Below are 21,595 nucleotides of genomic sequence, written 5' to 3'. Positions count from 1 at the left end.
TAATTTTTGCTTTGGATAGTGTCATTAATTGTAGTGTCTGATTTTATGATTTTATGATCAAACATTGTGTGATAACCATGCTTTTTACTGTTGAATAATGAATTTTTAAAAAATGATCTACTTTTGATATGTTTATTGTCGAAATTACTATTGTTTAGTGTATATAAATTGTAAAATTGTGGGTCTAGGGAAAATATTTTTTCATTTTTGGTAGTTTACCTTATTTCCCTTGATCATTTAAAGGGTACCTCTCTTTGTCTTGAACTAGAGTGAATGCACAGTCAGAGGCACTCCCAATGGTAAACCAAGAAAATGCCCACTTTCCAAAAGTGCAAAAACAACAGTTGATGGACAGAATGCAGAACAATGCCATACATTCACCCCAGTACAGAGATCGGGGCCTAAATCCATTGTTTTGTTGCTCACCAAGCCATTCCTGTTTGAACCCAGCCATATGCAAATCAGTCTTGACCCTGTGGCTCATTGGAAGAGTCCAGCCCGAACTGCCAAGCCAGGTCCTCCTTGCTTTGCTCGCCCTAAGTTGGCAGGGTATGCCCAAACATGGATCCCTTGCTCACTTTGCCACTGGATTCAACCTAGCCTGGCTGATGAAAGGTGTTACCCAGAAACCGGTCCCAAGATGCTTGTTTCCGGTCCAAGGAAGACATGGCTTGGCAGTTCGGGCTGGACTGTTCCCATGAGGCACAGGGTCAAGACTGATTTGCATACAACTGTGTCTGAACTAGGGTGGCGAAGTGAGTTAAAGAATGATAATGGATTCAACCCAGATCTGTGACTGAGGGTGAGTCTCTGAAAAGTTTCAGAGCTCCGTCCATTTCCTTTTGTTTGCCACTTTCTAAAAGTGGCATTTTCAAATGCACAATTTAAAAACCACCATTACCAAAAGATGCATTAATAAATTTAGCCCGCACCCAGACGGATCTGCAGCACCCCACCCTCAGGGCCTTGAGACCCTCACAGGTGAGTAGTCGCGCTATGTAAACCATAATTGATTATTGTTTTTACTACTAAACTGTACTGTTATAAGTTATTGTCCGAGATCTTAGTCACTTTCATTAATGAGAACAATATATAATGTGAGAGGTAAGCGGTAGCAAGAAAAATGTGCAAGGGCATTTTGTGGTAATACGTGCATTATAATCAGAGATGTAACAACAACATTTACTAAGTATGCTACATAGGCACTAAAGAAGCAGCGCATACACCCACATGGTGTCCAAATCCAATATTCGTGGTGGGTGACTTTATGGAAACACGTTTTTTTCTTCAGTTAAAACACAAAAACCCCTACAGAATTAATTGTATTTATTGGATTTCTAAAAGGGTACAGTTGTATTTCTAAAAGGGTACTATAAATGTTCATTATTTGTCATGAAAATATTTTATCACAGTATTACAGAAATGTAGGGGCATATTATCAAGCAGGGCGTTAAAAATGATCGCCGTTTTAGCGGCCGAAAACTACCGCTAAAGCGGCGGTAATGGGCTTGATAATATGGCCTTGTGAATTCCAATAGCAACCCATGTTCTGGTGTGAACATGGGCTTCTATTGGAATTCTCCACGGCATATTATTAAGCCCATTATCGCCGCTTTAGCGGTAGTTTTCTGCCACTAAAACGGCGATAATTTTAACGCCCTGCTTGATAATATGCCCAGTAATTTTTACAGTGGTGTTCGCAAAGCAGCAAACAGTCATTCAGAATTTGGAAGACTCTCACTTCCATGGCATTTCCTAGCTTAAAAACAGCATACTTATTGTTTTTTTGTTATTTTTTTACATGGGCCCACCCTATCCAATATTGTCTTAGTATCTCTTGCTCAGAGAGGCCACTGTTTGCTTTGTCTCTTCTTGATTCTTCCTTCAGGTGAAAAACCTTCCCATATGGGCTGTAAGTACTTCCTCGAAGGCCTGGAGTCTTACATTTAGCATATGCAGCTTACTGTTCAGTTCAGAGATGCACCAACCATTAAATTTTTCAGACACTTCCTCGTCACATTGACACCAATGATAAATGATGCACCTCATGATGTAGGGTATTGGGCGAGCAAGATGACCTAGGAGTAATGAAGATTACAAATACGTATTAAAACGATCAACCAACAAGTACCCCTATAAACCAGTAAGTGCCTCCCTCAGGGAATTGGGTGGCTGAACCGGAAAGCCTTGGCTGTTCCTAATAGACACCGTCCCAGTAATGTAGCACCTGCAGAATGTGATAAGAGGCCCGAGTCATGTCCCACAGATATTCATTGGCCTTTGGCTGCATGGGACCGACCCCCTTTGAAGGAATGGGGCCCCCTGGAGGGCTGGAGCCCCACTCCACTGCAGGGGCATGCCTTATTCCCCTGCTCCACCCACATACTATTAGAGCTAGCTTCAAGGCAGATCATGTCCAGACTACTTCCGCCTGAGTTTTCTCCCTTTTTCATCAGCCACAGTGCCAGGTCTTTCAGCGCCTTAGCTCACAAATGCCTTCCACTCTCTGATGGGACCCTAGAGGATATTTGGAGGGTAGTACCTTACACCTACCATCACCTTTGGAAGAGGAGCACGACTACATTAGTAAACAAGGGCACAAGGGTGGACTCCGGTATGTTTCGTGTCTATCTGTTGGGAGTGTAGTTAGCATTTGCACTGTAGATACAGTGGAACCGTAGAGAGGGTGTAAGGTGACAATACAACCCAATTATAGCTGTAATTCACAACAATACAGGTGTGAGGGAGACATTTATTTCTGTTTCCATTTGAGCCAATGTCACTCTTGCTACCTGCGCTCCGCACTCCGCTTTTGTTCAGGGAAGCACCCTAAGGCATCTGGTCAAAGGAGGATGGCACTAGTAGGTGCAGCTTCAGACTGCCTTTTCACCGCCATAAAGCAGTCCCTCCATTTCCTTACATCACTTCCGGTTCAGGATCCTCTTGGCAAGGATAAGCCACCCTTTCGTGTGATCAGCTCCTCTGTATAGACACTACTGCGTGAAGGTCCGAACGGACACTGCATACTGACAGCTGACACCCCACTTTAGCATCTTTTTCATGCTAAGGTCTTCTGTCTTAAAGTCACTCCCTGTGAGACACCTTCTTAAATAATATATACAGTGTAACACTCATTTGTTTCCAGAAATCGTAAGATGAGAACTGGAGAATTGTGTCCACGAAACAGGTTTTAAAATGTAGCTGAAATTAACTAATTTGAGAGGTGTACCTTATATTAAAATAATCGTCTCCACGTAGATTCGTGTTCTTGTGTACTAAGTGCAACGCTATATGTTTTCTAAACAATCTGTTTATTAATGAAAGCACCCAGGTTCCTGTGCTTTGATACAATACAAATTATTTATAGTTGGTAAACAAACATTTTGAATAACATTTTGAATATTACCAATGTCCTTAAATGTTTGGTACTTCTAAAACCATGGACTGACTCCATTTTGTAATAACATATGTTTGGGACAATAGTGTGAAAAAAATACTGCATAACATATTGTCAATTTGTTTTTTCTTGCCACTTAATTCAGTCCACCTTGCTGCATTATTTGCTCGAGTATTGCAGCACTGTTCCACAGGTTCACGTATAACAATAAAAATAATCTAATTGCACAGCACTGAGGGACTCATTATGATGGCGGACTATTACGGTGATGGGACCAGCCGCGCGGCGGTCCCACCTGCTTAATTAGGATGCGCCCGCCATACTGGCGGCCACATCCTGCCCTTTTACCATTGTGGACGGTGCTGCTGGCTACAGCACCATCCGCAATGGTAAAAGGGCATGCACAGCATTTCCCTGCGCCACATGGCATGCACCATGCTGTGCCTGCCACTTGGTGCAGGGAACTGGAGGGGGGTTCCATGGGTACCCCCCAAGTGCACCCCCCACCACCTCACCCCCCAGAGGGCCCGCAACGGGGGCCCCCGAAGGCAATCCCGCCAGCCATCGCCGCCATGGAAAGGCCAGTTTTAGTGGCCAAGTCCGCCCGGTCGATGCCGACCGGTGGAAAAGTGGCAGACACACTCTGTGTCCGCCGCGATACCGCCGCCATTATAATATGACCCCAGGTAAATCAGGTTGGGATGGCGGGCGGTGGCAGGCGGTGGCGATCCGTCCGCCATCCTAAAGACTCTCTATGTCTTAGGGCCTCATTTATGAGGCCCCTTGCAGCACCTCTACAGAACTTTTTTGAAGTTACGGTGGCGCAATGTGCACCGGCATATTTATAAGGCAGCGTAAAGCCACTTTACCTGGCTTTTCGTGTCCTCGTAAATATGTACCTACCACTTTCACGCAGAACACTGCATGAAAGGGTGTTCCATGGTTGTTGCTGTGGTTGTTCCCATGCAACACCCATGGAATCTGAAGCATTCCCAGATTTAGGAGAAATCGCAAACCTAATGCTTCCAAATCTAACGCCACTCCTGTTTTTAGGTCTCGACTATGCAGCACACATGCGCTACATAGGAAAAAGACCTTTAGAAATCGCTTCGCCTTTTCAGCCCAAAAACGTGCACACATTGCATTGCTTTAAATAGCAAAGTGTGCCCGTTTGGTGATTCCCTTACGTGAGCGAGCTTTCAAACCATCTGTTAATTACAAACAGATGGTTCCTGCTCGCTCCTGCAAGGGAAACAGGCGCTGGCCCCCTCCTCTCTCCTCTCCCCCTGCTGCCTCCGCCTCTCCTCGTCTTTTTTTTCCTTCAGCGGGAGGCATGCGCTCGCACTTTTTTTCTTCATGCAAACATTTTGAAGAGTCTCTGCCATGGTTTCCGGAAAACTCCATAGACAGTTCTACGCAGTGGACTAACAAAATGAGCGAGTGAGCGAGTGAGAGTGAGTATTCAGCTAGAACATTCCCTTGTCACTGCAGGGCACGATTTCAGCTCTTGCACCACAAGATGGCTGTACTGCCATGCGCGCTCTCAGCAGGTAACAGATCCGTAGTCGAGAAGCTGCAGAGTGGTTATCAAAGCGAGCCGTGTGCATGCATTTCACATACTGTGGAACTGGCAGTGGCGATGGCTAGTGTCCCCATTGCTCCAAAAACTGTGCGAGAGATAACATTGATAAATCCACTTACACAGAACCATTAACTGAAGGAGTTGGCGCGCTGCCAACAATATGTAGCATTAAATGGATCTACCATTTACAGCCTCGTTTCAAGCTACTCTTTGTACAAGGCGAGCAGGCTTTTCAACGTCGGCGGTGATCTCTTGTTTACGGGGGGCTCGGGTCTCGTTAAGAGAGAATGAGTAACAGCGCAGTGTTTATCATCCAGTGTCCGCCTTTGAAAAGGCGATTGCGGTAAAATGCATGTGCGGGCCTCCATGCAGGCCCTATCTCCCCCCAGAGCTCTGCCCCACCCTGCTGGCATGGGCAGGCTGCAAGGGGACCCACTGCAGGGCCCTACAATTTGTCACCATGGGATGAAGCTCGGGAAAGTGGTTCCAACTTATAAAACTAGAATCTACAGGACTCCCGGCGGCAGGGCTCAGGGTCTGGGAAAAGGGTGCGGGCGGAGTGAGGGGGGGGGGGTTGAGGGGCAAGGTCAAAATTCAACAGGCGGTTGGCTGCACATACCAGTGGAACAGCCATGAGGGCAGGGGAGCCCACAATCCTGAATCACTATTGACACAATTATTAATTAGCATTAACACTATTAGAATGCATGAAATCTGTAATGAACGATTGTCTGTAATTGTCTGATTGAGTGAGAGCCATTAGCGTGACCACCGAGTCTGACTTCTGTTTTTTCCCTTCTCTGATGTCAGAGCAGCATGACTCCTGGCCCTTCTCTGACATCAGAGCAGCATGACTCCTGGTCGGATGTCACGGTCTGGTGCAGAGGGTCTCTACTAACTGCGTACCCCACAGACACAAGGGGGGCAGGGATGACGAGTGGTGCTCCTGCACCCCCAACCGACCCCTGTCTCTCCTGTCAGCAGCCGGTCTGGGGAGCCCCCTGCTGATGGAGAGCAGCTGTGTTGAACGATGACGAGCAGTTGTTAGTGAAGCTGGCAGCGCAGCTAGGCACCCTCCCCCCCCCCCCTGGAGAGCGCAGCTCTGGGTGTAGAGAAGTGTATATTTTACATCAGTAGTTGTCACTAACAGTTTGTTTTTTACCAATGGGTTTCGCGGACAATAATGACGCTCAAGGAATTTGCTTTTCGACAGCACCACTTACCTTTACTGAGAGCAAAATACCACCAAGAGTAATAACTTGCTGCAGTTTAGTGGTAATGTCCAATAACTGCCGCCAGTGCGTTCCATGGGATGAAAAATGTCTTGCGTTCCCTAAAGAGCCCTGGCTAAAGAAGGGCAACTTCGGAATGTTTCGGAGAGGTTCGGCCTATGCAATTAAGGGCGGGGTTTGAAACATTTCAATGAAAATACAGTGCTTCACAACTCATGCCACCTGAGCAGTATGTGGGTGCCTCTTCGTGAGTTTTATGTTTTTGCATTCAGAAAAACACAACAATGGACAAATCATTGCACAAGCCAGACCTATTGCCATAGCCAATGCTTGTTACCAGTATCAACTAAATGAGTAACAGTGATGATTTTGTTGTGAATAACTAGTAGAGAAAATGTTTCAATTCTGAAAATATGGGACCGTTAATTAAACATTACTAAGGTCTGTGGAAAGGGTAGTTGTCGGCTGTGTCTCACTCACTCCTCACATCGCTTTCCTCTGCAGTCTCTAACGGTTGGACACTTAGGCCTTCTTTCTCTTGACATGTTTCTGCAACCCTCCATCAGCATACGTCACACACCATCTTTTCTTTTCACTTTATCATTCCGCATGGACTTCCTTTCATTTACTTTTCACCATTCCCCGCTCACACACAATCCCACACCCCTGTAAGCTGTAAACACCACATTTTCTTTGGCGCTGTCCATATTTCCGCAGCAGTGCACCTTCTGCACACATCTTCTCATACTTACAGCTGGCACATATGTGACATCAGTCTTTGAGCAAGTCAGAAAGCCCAGGGTTGGATGTGCATGTCGTATGACCCCCTTTATGATCAAGCAGCGGGCACTATGAGAAATCCGCACTGCTTTCACCCACTGCTCGAGAGCGCCCACTCATGTCCAGTCGTAACACCCCTGGTCAAAATTCACCAGGCAGCCGGCCACATCTAGCAGTTCAGGCAGAATCTGCAAGCAAGAGTGTGCAACGGGGTGTAAGAAGGGTGGTCAGCTAAGGATGTGCGCGATGGTAAACACAGCTGCACTTTACTACCAACTGACTATGGGAAAGTAAGTAAACCAGCATTCAACGACAAAGATTTTACAAAACTCCTCAAGAGAGTTTAACAATTCTAAATAGAAAAGCAAGGCCTGCAATAGCAAGGGCAATAATTTTTTTGTTTATATATCTTTGTTGTTTTTTTTTTTTTATAACAAATAAGAATTTGCACAAATAGAACATCTACGTATACAAAACCACATTATGGCAGCATTTGTCTTCTTGGTGACAGGTTACGGAAATTCAGACAGTACACAATAGCTGTTGTGTCGCATTTGTAGATGGCTCATGATCGTAAAACACTGTATGCTACTTCCTGCTAACAATTGTGGTCTTTTGCTATACCAAAATGACAGACAGTTGCGCCCTTTATATTGTGATTGCATCTTATTCCGCCAGACGTCTACTGCAGGTGATTTGAATCGAAAGTCTACTTGAAAACAAGCATTGGCATAGCTAATAGGTCTCGCCTTTGGGACCTTATAAGGCACTTATAAGGTCCCAAAGGCGAGACCTATTGGCTATGCCAATGCTTGTTTCCTTTTTCTATGTTTGCTGCAGCACACATAGAAAGAGGAAATTGCCTGAAGTTATTGATTTTGTGCAGGAAGGTGTACCTTACTGCACAAAATCAATCACACCTACAGCTCAGGCCCCCCTGCATCATGGTACAAGGATGCCTGTGTTGGCGCATGGCAGCCCATTGTGCGCCGGTGCAGGGGAAAAGGACAAGAATGCACCGTATCTTATAGATTCCTGCCCTTTTGTTTTGACTAGGACAGCACAGCAAGATTCCTTGCGGCGCTGCCCTACGTTAAAACCTCATAAATGAGGCCCTTAGTTCACATCCATACAATAGAGCAAATCTGCAATAATATTTTCTAGATAACCCTAGAGGAAGATAACCCTAGAGGAAGAGCCACTGTTCAAAAACAATATATTTTGCTTATAAAGCGTTTACATTGAATCATCCACACAGAACTGTCTGGTGAGGGCAAATAAGAAGTGCAAGTAAATCTGGCTTTTATTGCATTGGAAGGTCTTTCCTTCGCAGTGATCCTGAAATGCGCCCTTTTAATATTAAGCCTTCAGCAAACATGTTCTCAGCAATAAGTTATGGATCCGAATTATACAAACAATAAATAGCAGGAATGGGCTGTTTTTGGCAATTACACCTGGCATAAATCTCTTACAGTGCCTGCAGTTATAGCTGATATCTGGTAGGTCAACAGAGCTTTTTGTCGAACACAATTTTACAGCTCTAATTATTTATAGTTTACGAGCATTTTAATTTTATCGTTTCACCAACAGTCTGCTGGGGATACGGAATGATGGCAGTTTAACAATCAGAAACACCAGTGCCAGCTGGAGAGTGCTTACCTTGGCAGGCAGTGGCCGTTTCATGGAAGGTACGTATTACTCTCTGCGTTTTATAGAAAACTAGCAGCCCGTCCCGACGTTGTCCGGGTATGAATTGCTGCCGGCCAGTAGTATATTGTTTTGTAGGATTTCGTTTTGATAGCATTTCTTATCTGTGACAGGCCTGTGAAACGCTCTGATTCACAGTGCACTGCTGATGCACTTAAGAGTGCGCGTTAAGTAGTGTGTGAACTCGAGTTTCCCTACTTTATTTTTCCTTGCAATATTATATAGCGCTAACTCGACAACATGGCATGAGCACAATTTACATTACACAAGAACACATTCCTTTGTGGTAGGCACGGGGAGACAAAGCGATTTGCCTGGAATCACAGGATGTTGAGCTGATGCCAAGATTCGAACGTAGCTCCCCAGCTCTAAAGTTCGCAATTCTAGAATTTGTGGCGGGAGGTGTGTCTTAAAGTGTATGTCGTTGCTGGCCATCAATGAGAGAGACCTGTGCTTTTTTCAAATCGGTGGTGAAAAAATATGAGTATGTTGCTGGAGATGTGGGCCGCCGTGCCACCAAGGTACTTACCGGGGGAGGGTAAACACCCATTATTCCGTAACTTTCTTTCCGCAGACCATCACTCCGCATACTTTCATTACGAAAGTACCATGACTCGGCAATGCCATTATAACACATGGCATTACCTTTTATATGCTGTTACCACGCATACATTTACACGAAATTCGTTGTAAATGCATGAATGGTAAAAGCATGTTTTTTTATGTTTGGATAAGGTAACTATGGGTATAGGGGTATATGTTTTGGGGTACTGAGGTATATGTTTTGGGGTGTTTGGGTATTTTAAGGGTTCAGATATAGTTTTGGGTTATGGGGTACAGGGGTAGTTTTAGGGTTTAGGGATAGGTATTGGTTTTGGGTTACTGGGGTATTTTTAGGGTTCAGGGCTAGGTTTGGGTTTTGGGGTATAGGGGTCTTTTTAGGGTTCAGGGGTAGATTTGGGTTTTGGGGTACAGGGGTATTTTAAGGGTTCAGGGCTAGGTTTGGGTTTTGGGGTACAGGGGTATTTTAGGGTTCAGGGGTAGGTTTGGGTTTTCGGGTACAGGGTTATTTTTATGGTTCAGGTCTAGGTTTGGGTTTTGGGGTACAGGGGTATTTTTAGGGTTCAGGGTTAGGTTTTGGGGTACAGGGGTATTTTTAGGGTTCAGGGGTAGGTTTGGGTTTTGGGGTACAGGGGTATTTTAGAGTTCAGGGGTAGGTTTGGGTTTTGGGGTACAGGGTGTATTTTTATGGTTCAGGGCTAGGTTTGGGTTTTGGGGTACAGGGGTATTTTTAGGGTTCAGGGGTAGGTTCGGGTTTTGGGGTACAGGGGTATTTTTAGGGTTCGGGGCTAGATTTGGGTTTTGGGATACAGGGGTATTTTTAGGGTTATGGGGTAGGTTTGGGTTTTGAGGTACAGGGGTATTTATAGGGTTCAGGGCTAGGTTTGGGTTATGGGGTACAGGGGTATTTTTAGGGTTTAGGGATAGGTTTGGGTTTTGGGGTACAGGGTATATTTATAGGGTTAAGATGGGTTAGTGTTTAAGGGTGTTGGGGTATTTTAAGGAGTAAGGGTGGGTTATGATTATGGGGTGCAGGGGTATTTAAAGGGAGCAGGGTGGACACCCGGAGCTGGAATGTACAGAACCTGGGAAGAAAAAACAATGAAATATTGGGCTTTTTTTCCGTAATCCCGCGCCCCGCACACGGCCTCGCCCCAGCACAGGCCCACAGCACACGATATGAGACATGGCATGAAGGGCGGAACGTACCACACGCCCCCAGCGTTTGTCACGCCCACAGCACACGCCCACAGCACAACGCAGACACGCCCACAAGGGACTACTTTGCTGGCACGGTTCTTTTACCTTTTAAATGTATATGGTGGGTGTCTGCATAGCCTATGTCCTTCTGCTGTAACTGCCCTTTCCAACGCTGTATTGGGTGTTGTGATTGGTGCTGTGGTTCCTGAGATTACCCGCCTCAAACGTTTGGGCTCTCTCTTTATTATATTAGTACTAGCAACCTGTCGCGACGTTGTCCGGGAGCAATTAGGCTTCAGGGCCCCCGCCCGCCCCGACGTTGTCCGTGGGTCCCCCGGACCCTTCCTCCATATATTGCAGTATTATACCTCTATGTTTACTTTGTACGCTTTTGTAACCTGCACACGTAACTTTTTCCTCCTGTAATGCACCGTTTGTCTGACTTTTTTAATGCTCCGTTTGCTTCCTCTTGCTACCTGCACACGTCACTTTTTCCTCCTATACCTCTATGTTTACTTTCTACGCTTTTGTAACCTGCACACGTAACTTATTCCTCCTGTAATGCACCGTTTGGCTCACTTTTGTAATGCTCCGTTTGCTTCCTCTTGCTCACGATGTACGCTTTTGTAACCTGCACACGTAACTTTTTCCTCCAGTAATGCACCGTTTGGCTCACTTTTGTAATGCTCCGTTTGCTTCCTCTTGCTCACGATTTTCATTTTTGCTTCATTTTTTCGCCGCTCACCGCTCCTAAATAAATAAATAAATAACCTACCTCATCCGCCGCTCACTGCTCCTCCCCACCTGTCCGCCGCTCCTCACCGCCTGTCCGCCGCACCTCACCGCTCCTCCCCGGGCCATGTCCGCCGGTCCTCCTCACTCCTGGACGCCGCTCCTCCCCGCGCTCCTCAAGTCGGGCACGAACGTCGCGGCCGGCGCTTCTTCCAAGGGACTATTTTTTTCCGGTAAATCTTTTAAATAACGTATATTTATTACGTTTATATAGCCTATGTCCATCTGCACACCCTGACGATTACAACGATGTATCGGGTGTGAGGATTGGCGCTGTGGTTCCCGAGTTTACCCGCCTCAAAGGTTCAAAGTTCTTCCTTTATGATAGTAGTATAGATAACAAAAGTTACATTTAATTTCTCATAGAAAACAAAATAACTATTATATTTGCTAAATAAAAGTATATACATCACAAACGAAAAAAGCCAATCCAGGCATATAATAAAAGAACAAAATGTAAACGTGTGCATAATAATATGAATTAAAAGCGTAACAGTATGTGGGAATTGCATAGGCTGATTTACTTGTTTAATATAGATTATTTGATTGTTTTAAATGATGTTCAATTATGCTCAACAGCGACTTCAGAGCACTTCAGCTTAAAAGTAGAGGACGACTAAGCAGACCAAGGTGAAAAAAAGAGATAAATACCTGCTCTGTTCAGATCACTTGTCACACTGTGTAATAGCATTCATTTTGCAGTCATAATTGTACCAGGACCGTCATGGATCTACACTTCTCATATCTTTTCACACCACTCACAAAAGTCAGAGTCAGAGGTAATCCTCCCACCCAGCATGCAAAAAAAGTGCTCTACACAAATATGCCCCTCCCAGCTTACTCCCCCAACCCCAAGCTAGACAAGCAAACATATAGCACTCTCACGTACAGGGAGACAAATAAACAAGGAGGTCCACACAAAGGCAGACTCGAAAAAACCTACACACGTGCACTCATTACATGCTCACTGATTGGCAGTCAGATTCCCCCTTCGTAAACAAGATGGCATCACTGTTTGGCCCGGTCTATGAGAAGTAATGGAGAAACACGTGATTTGAAAACTTCAGGGCTGCAGTATTTGGGTGAAAATTAGCACCCACTAATTAGCGGTATCCGCTACTTAGCAGGTGTGCAATCTGAATTCGACATTGAGGGCCAGATTTATCATACTTTCACGCAATGCAGCAAGACACCTTGCTATACTCCGCTGCGTATAAGGGAGAGAGCGGAAATGCGCCATTTTTAACATTATGTGGCACATTGCCGTCCTCTGCTTGTGCTGGCACACAATGTGCTGCTTTGTGCTAATGTAAGCATCCTTATGTCATGGTGTGAGTTGTCATGTGTTATAGGCAGGATTGTTGAGGCCGGAAAGATCAGTTTCCTGCACCAAAAAAATCCTTAGGTCGAGTTGTACCAAGGTGTCACTCAACCTATGCAGTGCAGCAGCCTGAAATGCTGTGATGCACTGCATTGTGTGACAGGGAGAAAGCAGGAGAGTGTCATATCTACACAGATTTAACCACTCTCCTCCCCTCTCCCTAGCGCAGCATGGGATTGTGAAAACAAAATGACACACTGAACTTTGTATTCTAGTTCCTGTGGGAGACAAAGGGGAGAATACACTCTAGAAGTGGAAGCAGCTCTGCTTGTGGCACTCTCACTGCTTTTGGAGCCCAACACCTGTGACTTCAACATCCACCCCCCCCTGCACAGTAGAGCACCCATGTACCAAAATATAGAAGACCCTATTCCCTAGCAGTGTTATCTGGTCCATGTGGTAGAGGAGTGGGCGAGGACCTCATAGAAATGGAGGTAGTGGCAACATAGTGTGGGGCACTTCAACAACTGCAACCACATTTCAGACAACCCCCTGCAGTGTGGATCTACAGCCATGCACCACTGTTTAAACTGCCTGTTGGAAAGTGGATTTTTAGTAGTGGTAAATATTCATATACCCCTAGCAATAAGGCAACTAACTCAGTCTAAGGCTCAGAATAGGTCTCAGAAAATTATTCCATAGCTCATCCCTTCGTAGCGTGGCTGTTAGCAGGCAGGCTTAACTACAGAGATAGATATGTAAAGCATTTAAAAACAACAATTCAGTAAATAATTAAGATACACCACACAGCAAAAATCAAACATCCATTTATAAATGTACGAAATATTTTGTTTAAAATGACACCAAAATGAAAACAAAAATCCAATGTAGGTAACATGAGATATGCATTTTCAAATGCAATCTTTGTCAAGGTTCCACTACAATATGTGAACACCATATTATAAAGACATAACACAGTGCATTCAATAATAACCCATTTGAGAATGGGGCCCCTTTTCAGTAACATTTAATACCATGTACATTAATCAATCAATCAATACTTTTATAAAGCGTGACTACTCACCTGTGAGAGTCTCAAGGTGCTGGGGGCGGGACTTGGTCTGCGGTTCAGTTGTAGAGCCAGGTCTTGAGGTCATTCCTGAATTGCGGCAGCGATGGCGATTGCCTGAGGTGCAGGGGTAGGGAGTTCTAGGTCTTCGCAGCAAGGTAGGGGAAGGATCTTCCTCCAGCTGTGGTCTTACGGATTGATCTGACGGTGGCCAGGGTCAGTTGGGCATAGCGAAGATGTCTGTTGGGAGTGCAGAAGGAGAGACTGTGGTTGAGGTATCCAGGTCTGGCTTTGTGGAGGGCTTTGTAGGTATATTTAGCAGCATGCATGCCAATGAAGTTGATAATGTTTAACGCTATACAATTTATGAGTCTTCAATTTATCTTCAATCTCATTTGCAAACAACCACAGACCTCAAAACAAAGGGTCGTCCACTGAACATAATCCCTAAACATAAAAGTCCCAGCAAAAGAAGTACTTGAAAATAGGGAAACATTTTCCCCAGCCGGTTGTCCCTTATATTGGGAGGCGTAGGGTGACACAAACCGATAAGAAGAGTGCGTCTTGTGCTCTCCTCCGCGGCCCCACTGGCAATAATGTCCAGGATTGGTTCCCTAAAAAAAAGGGGGGTGGTGATGGACAGAGCATCTGAATTAAACAGAACACTCATACCCAGTCAAAAGATCAGGGCTTGATCCATCACCGTTTTTTAGCTCACTACACGATCCCAGTTCAGAACCTGGCTACATGCAAATTAGTCTGTCCCTGGCCCAGTGCATCATGGGAACAGGGCAGACCAAACTACCAAGCCAATTCTTTACTGGAAAGGAAACAAGCTTCCGGGGACCGGTTTCTGGCATTGCAGCCGTCTTCGGGCCGGCTTGCTTGAATCCTGATGGTGCAGTGAGCAAGGGACTCATGTCTGAGCATACCCTACCACTCCTCCAGGATTGGTTCCCTGACATCATGGGCCCTGCGTGACCCTAAACACACATTTTTAAAAGAGAGGTCCAGTACCGTTTGGCACCGACCGTTGCACTGTGTGTTTTCTTGATTTATGTATTAAAAACCTGCTGTGCCATTAAACAGTTCCTTTATTTACTGTTTTTAAAATTAATTGTTGCTTTTTTATGGGACAAAGAGCCCAAGCCCTTGCAGCCAAGCTGGCTTTGCTCCCCATCTGCCCTGTTTTCAAACCATTCAAGCTCTTTCTATACCTATGCCCCCAGAGTCAATGGGGCACATTAGGATGGCGGGTGGACTCCCGTCGTAAAAAGGGACCGCCCGCCATAAGGTGGGGGTCCCATGGATGCCATTAGGAAGCGCCGCCACAGTGGCGGGCGCATCCTGCATTCCTTACATTGTGGTGGGCGGTGCACTCAACACCGCCCGCCACAATGCCAGGAAGGCATGTCGTGCACAACATGGCAGGCACCGCGCGGTGCCTGCCATGTTGTGCATGGAACTGCAGGGGGGGCCCATGGGTACCCCCCATGTACACCCCCCTCCCTCAGAGCCCCTGGGGGCCCGCAACAGGCCCCCACAAGCAATTCCCACATACCCATTGCCGCCACGGAAAGGCATGCTTCTGCCCTCATAGTAATATGGCTGGCGGTGTCTAACAGACACCACCACCATATAAACTGCTTTTCTACCCGGTAGGCAATCGGGCGGATTGCCTTCCGGCGGAAAACCGGCGGATGGTCTTCCCTTCCACCGGGGTCTGGGCGGGGGGAAATTGGTAGCTGGTGGAGGTTTTTGGCGGGCGGATTGCCACCGCCATACAGGCGGTGGCGATTCACCCGTTATCCTAATGTGCCCCAAAGTCTTCCTTTCACTTCCCTTGAAACTTTGAGGGGAGGCATAAAAATACTCCCAGATATCCAAGGAAAATACGATTTACTGTTTTCACAGTAGGCTTTGAATATTTGAGGAAAGAATGTGTAAGCATTGTCATACATTAGGCAAATGGGGAGATTAAATGTACAAGTTATTCATGGACATTAGAGGGAAATGCAGTTGCACGAGCGCCAACAATTGATGGGCATAGACAGCCTAAACAGACAGTGCACCAGCACTTTTCTCATACCAGTAGGGAAGCTGGTGTGGGTTCCTACCTCCTGCCCACTGGGTACATGTATGGGCAGGAATCTGACCACAGGGTGTTGACTTAGGACTGGTGAGCTAGCGTGGTTCACCACAAAGCTGCCAGGGATCTAGCCCTCGCTGGCAGTCTGAACCAGGTGAATCACAGTGATGTGATTCCTTTTGGCCTTGGCCCAGTCAGTTCATCAAGTCAGGCTCGATAACAGTAAGTCCAAGACACACTAGCCCTCCTCAGGGGAAGGTAATCCACAGAAAGGGAGACCAAAGAAGCCCTCATTTCTTGGTAATCCCGAAAGGCACTCCTCATGGGAGATTGGCAAGTCCCCACTGCTACCAATGACACATGTTGGTGCCCCCAAGTTGAGGGGCACTGATGCAACTCCACTTCAGCACTTCACTTGAGAAGCAAAACACAGGTTTCTCTGGTCGCTTTTCACAGAGTTTCGAGCATTTTGCTCCTGGTAGTTTGCTCTAGCAACCAGGAAAGGGAGTTTTAGGGTTTCTGTTTTCTTAACATTTAGTAATTTTTGGAGGTGATTTTCTACTGTTTTCTCTCCAACAAAAGAGAGGCCAGGCAGGGAATGCCCCCTCATAGCTCCTCACAGCTTGCTGGTCATGACTCCTGTGCAGCAGACACTACCGTCTCTGCTGTCTGGCCTCCTTTAATTACTTCTTCAGCAGCACCCCAACACCCTAGAGGCAGGGTAAATGCTCTGCAGAACTTCCCTAGCCCCTGGACCTTCTTGTATGGTGTCTCTGTGTCCAGTAGGAGATAGGAGGGTTCACTTCAGGGGTAGCCACCACAGGATAGGACAACAAAAGTTCTAGAGGTACCCTCTCCTTCAGAGTCCCAAACAAACCCACCCTTTACCATCCCCCAAAGGGAGTGTCACAGGCCCTGGAGTCACAACTTCACAGAATCCAGGTAAGTACTAGACCAGAGTGATCCTTCACTCCAGACAGGGGTTCATCTATGATGAATCTGTCTGTTCTTGTCTTCTGCAGGTTTCAGTGATTTGCTAAGTTATTTCCTTGCGCTAGGTTTTAAAAGTGGAGTTGGAGAGTACTAGAGAGTAACTGTCTCTGTCAAATCTAAAAATACACATGATCCCTCCATTCCTGAGCCATCCCTCACGCTCTGCATAATGAGATTTTTTCGAAATGGCAGAATACATTCTTAGTCAGTCACAGATCATGTAGTGCTATTATTCATCTTCTGAAACTGAAGCAGCAAGCTAGTCCCTTTCTTCAATATTTTAAAGGTGAGCATCTTCTATGGTTGGTGCCAGAGGCCAATGGTAATATTTAGACAATGTAGATTTCTCCTCCACCCTCTCAGGAACAGGTTTAATACACTCCCAATTGATGTACTGTGTGAGGGATCTGAGCTTTTGATCTACCTATGGGTCAGCAGGAAAATACACCTCGCCTAGCAGACTGAGTGATAAAATACCTCTAAATACAAAAAGGGATTTGATCCAAATCAGGAATAGGGGCTGGGATCTCAATCAGTAAGAAAAACAATGACCCAGGAAACCATAGATTAACCAAATGTATTCATATACAACATGTTTACTCTAGGTTTATGTCTCCAATTACTTTGCCTGATTAACTCATACCTTAATTTTCATATCCACTGTAAAGGACCTCCTATACCCCAGCTGCAATATATTATCGAAAAAGAGAACAAATCATTTATTTACTCCTTAATTACCTGTTGCTATATTTAAATTCGTTTTCATCGCGTAATTCATATGCCCATACATATATTAATGAAACGTACATGGCGTTACATCAAGTCATTTGTGTGCAAAAATATGAATTCACAACGTTTATATGACAAAAAAGTACAATTACTTAAAACATAAAAAAGTAACAGTTACATAAATCATGAGCATAATGCATAAACAACATTGTTCATCACAGTATCACTAAGACATTCGCATGAAAAAGTGTCCCTTTAGTGTCTCATGAAATGAAATCCAATACATAGAAAAACCACATATAGAATTATTGAACATATAATATGCCTTTAAAAACATTTGTTACTTCCCTTGTCTAATCTAAAGAAAATCAATAGGCCATTGTGGGTTGTGGCATTCAATTGCAGTTTGGTCCCATCCTTGCTTTATGGTCCTCAAAAATGTTACTTGTCTACACCTACTCACAGTCAGTGTGAGGTAAGTTACTCTCAACCCCCTTATCTACTCATATGCATGTTGACCGTCTAAAGGCACCATTTTTTGATGGAAGTCTTCCTCAGGCCTAGAATTAGGATGTGTTTCACTCCAATAATACCGTTTTATGGTACCTAATAGTACTGTGGTGGAAAGCAGGTCAATACAAACAGGAATATTCAATGTGAATATTTCTCAAGAGTGGTACCTCCATTTTGTCCTTTCACATTTCTAAATATGTGAGGTAAATAGTGTGTGCTCCATTTGAATCATACCAGGCCATATCGAAGAAGAGTGGTGAGGCAAGATGGCGGCTGAGTGAGAGGTCGCATCAGCAGCACTTTGTGAGCCCGGCAGATTCTAGTACTATTAAATCTCGCAACCTTTTTTTTGGTAAAGAGAGGTAAAAAAAAAAACGATCATGAAAGACTTATGGATATCCTGCTTGAACTTGAACTAGCACCAGGAGCGAGGAGTCTGGTGTTTGGAAATTATACGTGCCCTGTCTCATGTTTTTGCTTGTGGACCGCAAATGAGAACTGAGAAGTGAGACCGGTGTTGTGTAATATCTGGTATCCCCTCGGGATCGAGTATCCCCTTCTCTTCGGCAGTTTCCGGACGTCCTGCCTATTGGAGAGCTCAGACGAGCCCCCAGTAGCCCCGCCCACCCCAGGAGAGACGAATCTCGGCTCAGGCAGGCAAAACGAGCAGTGCGCCGAGCTGAGCTGCTGATGTAAATGCACGCATACAGCCATTGAATCCCTTACGTCTTGGAGACAGAAGAGGAAATAATTCACGGTGTTGAAATTAGCTCGTATTACAATTCTTTTCTTGGCCATCTCCAACTGCTTATTACGTTCCCGAATGCAGAGTTTTTTTTAAGAAGCACGATTACAAAGTGATTTACAGTAAAATCTTCATTGAAATGTTTTTCAAGTTTATGTTCGCTAATATGTCTGTGGTTTGTGAGCATATTATTGTGTGTCTGAGAAAAACCATGTATGCCTTTGTGCCACTTTCATCGTGAGCTGTGTTTGTATATCTACTTACTTTAGTTCAAGCACATAACTGGCAAGGTTTCAGATTGCTATGTGTGACATTTTCATAATTTTAGTGTAATTAATGAGCAGCACTTCAATGACAATGAGGGACACGTTTTGGCTCGCAAAGTTAAGCAATGAAGACATGAAAAACATGTACATTTCAGAAATTACTCCCATTTGAGCAGCGAGAACCTCTACGGCCCCCTGACAGACATTAAATTATGACGTCCAGTGACAATACCCAACTATCACAATTTCAGTGATAGTAGCATAGTGATGCAAGCAAAAACGCACAGGTCTAGGAACAGTCACAAAGAAGAACTTACATACAAGAGGGAATTATAAACTTATATTGTGTGAGAAACAGTACCAGAGTGATAAGCACAGTCGTGCACAATTGTCTAAAAGGTCAATTTGTATGCCAGCTTTTGTTTGGAATGTTGAGTTGAAGCAGCCGAGGGGCAGGGTGAGGGGTGCTAAAAACCGGCATAAGGATAATTGGAGGTAAGTAAACAATTTAATAAATAAAACGAATTTCATAGCGTGTCCTGCATCGCAAAATACGATGCAGCGCTCGCTACAAAATTCGTTTTATTAATTAAATTGTTTGCTTACCTCCAATTATCCATATTCTGGTTTTTAGCACCCCTCACCCTGCCCCTCCCCCGCCCCGCCTCTCTGCCCCACCGCAACTCCCTCCACGGGCCACGGCTGAGTGGAAGCTATTATGCAAAGGCTCTACGGCCTGTCACCCTAAATGCATTACAATTAAACACTTCTACTAATTCCCTGTGCCTGTGTTCATTTGCATTCTTACTCAAACTCAAAGGTTTTGTCCCCTTTAAATAATTTTTACCTAATTCGTGAACATTATTATTCCAAAGCTAGTTCAAGAAGTCCACTTTTTGCTTAGATTCTGTTTCCATCGCTTTGTAAGCTATCAAAAATATTGCACTATAGTAGTGTCTACTCAATTATTACATTCAGCCCGCTTATCAAAAGTAATATTTTGTGCAACACAAGTGATACATGCGAAGTACACAAGAAAAAACACACAGCTCATACAGCTTAGCAGCTCGTAGGAAGCTGCTCTATTACAGAGAGAAGGTGATTGGAGGAGGAAATGCTGCCTGTACGTCCAAAGCTGGGAGAAGTGGCTCTGATTTACATGCACTCATACGAAGCAGACATTTTTTGCTGCAACAGGCAGGTAAGATATGCAAACGGAACTTGTAACATATTAAAGATTGTGGTCGCCATCAAATAATACTTTGCTTTTCTCTGGGGTGCCAGGGTCGGACAGACTTTTAGGGCAGTATGGCAGCTCCAGAAGGGCATTCGTGCACCTGCTTTTTGCCAGTGGTGGAAATGGATATGCCGTGTGTGAGAAGTTGGCTTGGCATAGGCTGTCCACTATTCTAGTGGGCACCTTGCACCAGTCCAAACCACCCTTATTGATGGTAGGTTTAAAGACAACCTATACAGAAAGCTATCGTAATGGTAGCTGTGGAGAGCAGCCTTCAGGCTAAGTCTTGAAGGAATGTAAAGCTGCTTGTTTTACCAGTCTATAATCTCATGAATGGCCAAATGAAAGGAGGACCACACCAGGTATATATATAAAATATATGTATTTATTCTAAACACATCCCCCTAGTCTCTTTAAGAGGCTAGAGGCAAAAGTACATTCAGTAAACTTATTTAGCACACAGTAAATTAGCACAATATATGTGGAGCCCTAGGGGCGTACCAAACCATATGTATGTATGTATGTATGTATAGATGTACTTATATAGCGCGATTTCTGTCACCGGACGGGCATCCTGGCGCTTAGACTGTCCTGACACTTACACATACATGATGTTTTCCAGCAGCAGATACATTTACGTTGCCCTAGGAAACAAATGGGTTTTCAGGGCTTTTTTAAAAGAATAAAAGTTTTCCAGACCCCTCAGACCTAGAGGAAGGGAGTTCCACAATCTTGCAGCCGTAAATCTAAAGGACCGGCCGCCAGTTCGGGACCTCAGAATCTTAGGTACGACCACCAAATGAGATGAGGCTGAACGTAGCAGTCTAGAAGGGGTGTACCAAGAAAAGCGGTCCCGCAAAGGGAGCGGACCCTGCCCATGTAGGGCCCTAAATACCAGGCACAGTGCTTTAAAATCAATCCTCTGGGAAACTGGTAGCCAGTGGAGGTCCCTAAGTGCCTTAGCAGAGGAATCCAGGCGTCGACGTGAGAGGGCCAGTTTGGCGGCAAAATTCTGCACCCGCTGTAGTTTACTGACTAGATTAGCCGGAGCTCCCAAGAGTAGTGCGTTGCAGTAGTCAATGCGACTTAAAATTATGCTCCGCACTACCTCTGGTCTTACCTGTGCCGGGAGCAAGGGCAAAATCTTACGCAGCGAGCAGAGCAACGCCATACAGGTGGCCACCGTTCGATTCACCGATGCATCAAGCTGCAGGCTAGCGCTGAACATTACCCCCAAATTACGGACCGAGTCCGCGGGCAGACTAGCGCCCCGGAAATCGGGGGGCCAGAAATCCAGCGGAAGTGGTCTGGGGATACGGTCCAGGGAGCAGTGCAGCACCTCAGTTTTTGCGCTGTTGAACTGCAGGGAGTTATTGCCCAGC

At 45.2% G+C, this 21,595-nt stretch overlaps 1 long non-coding RNA gene across 1 annotated transcript in view; it reads right to left on the bottom strand.

The window, feature by feature from the left end:
- The window catches only part of LOC144761782 (uncharacterized), a 29,434-nt gene extending 11,012 nt beyond the window's left edge, over nucleotides 1–18,422 (bottom strand). The window contains exons 1-3 of the long non-coding RNA XR_013595893.1: nucleotides 18,200–18,422; nucleotides 17,367–17,408; nucleotides 13,657–13,881 (exon numbers count right to left, since the gene is read on the bottom strand). This is a non-coding gene — a long non-coding RNA (uncharacterized LOC144761782). The remainder of the gene's footprint in view (nucleotides 1–13,656; nucleotides 13,882–17,366; nucleotides 17,409–18,199) is intronic.
- Nucleotides 18,423–21,595: the final 3,173 nt, after the last annotated feature.

This window comes from Lissotriton helveticus, chromosome 6 (genome assembly GCF_964261635.1).
Source record: "Lissotriton helveticus chromosome 6, aLisHel1.1, whole genome shotgun sequence".
Classification (NCBI taxonomy): Eukaryota; Metazoa; Chordata; class Amphibia; order Caudata; family Salamandridae; genus Lissotriton; species Lissotriton helveticus.
The sequence above is the reverse complement of the archived record's forward strand: the minus strand, read 5'-3'. Positions and strand labels throughout refer to the sequence as shown.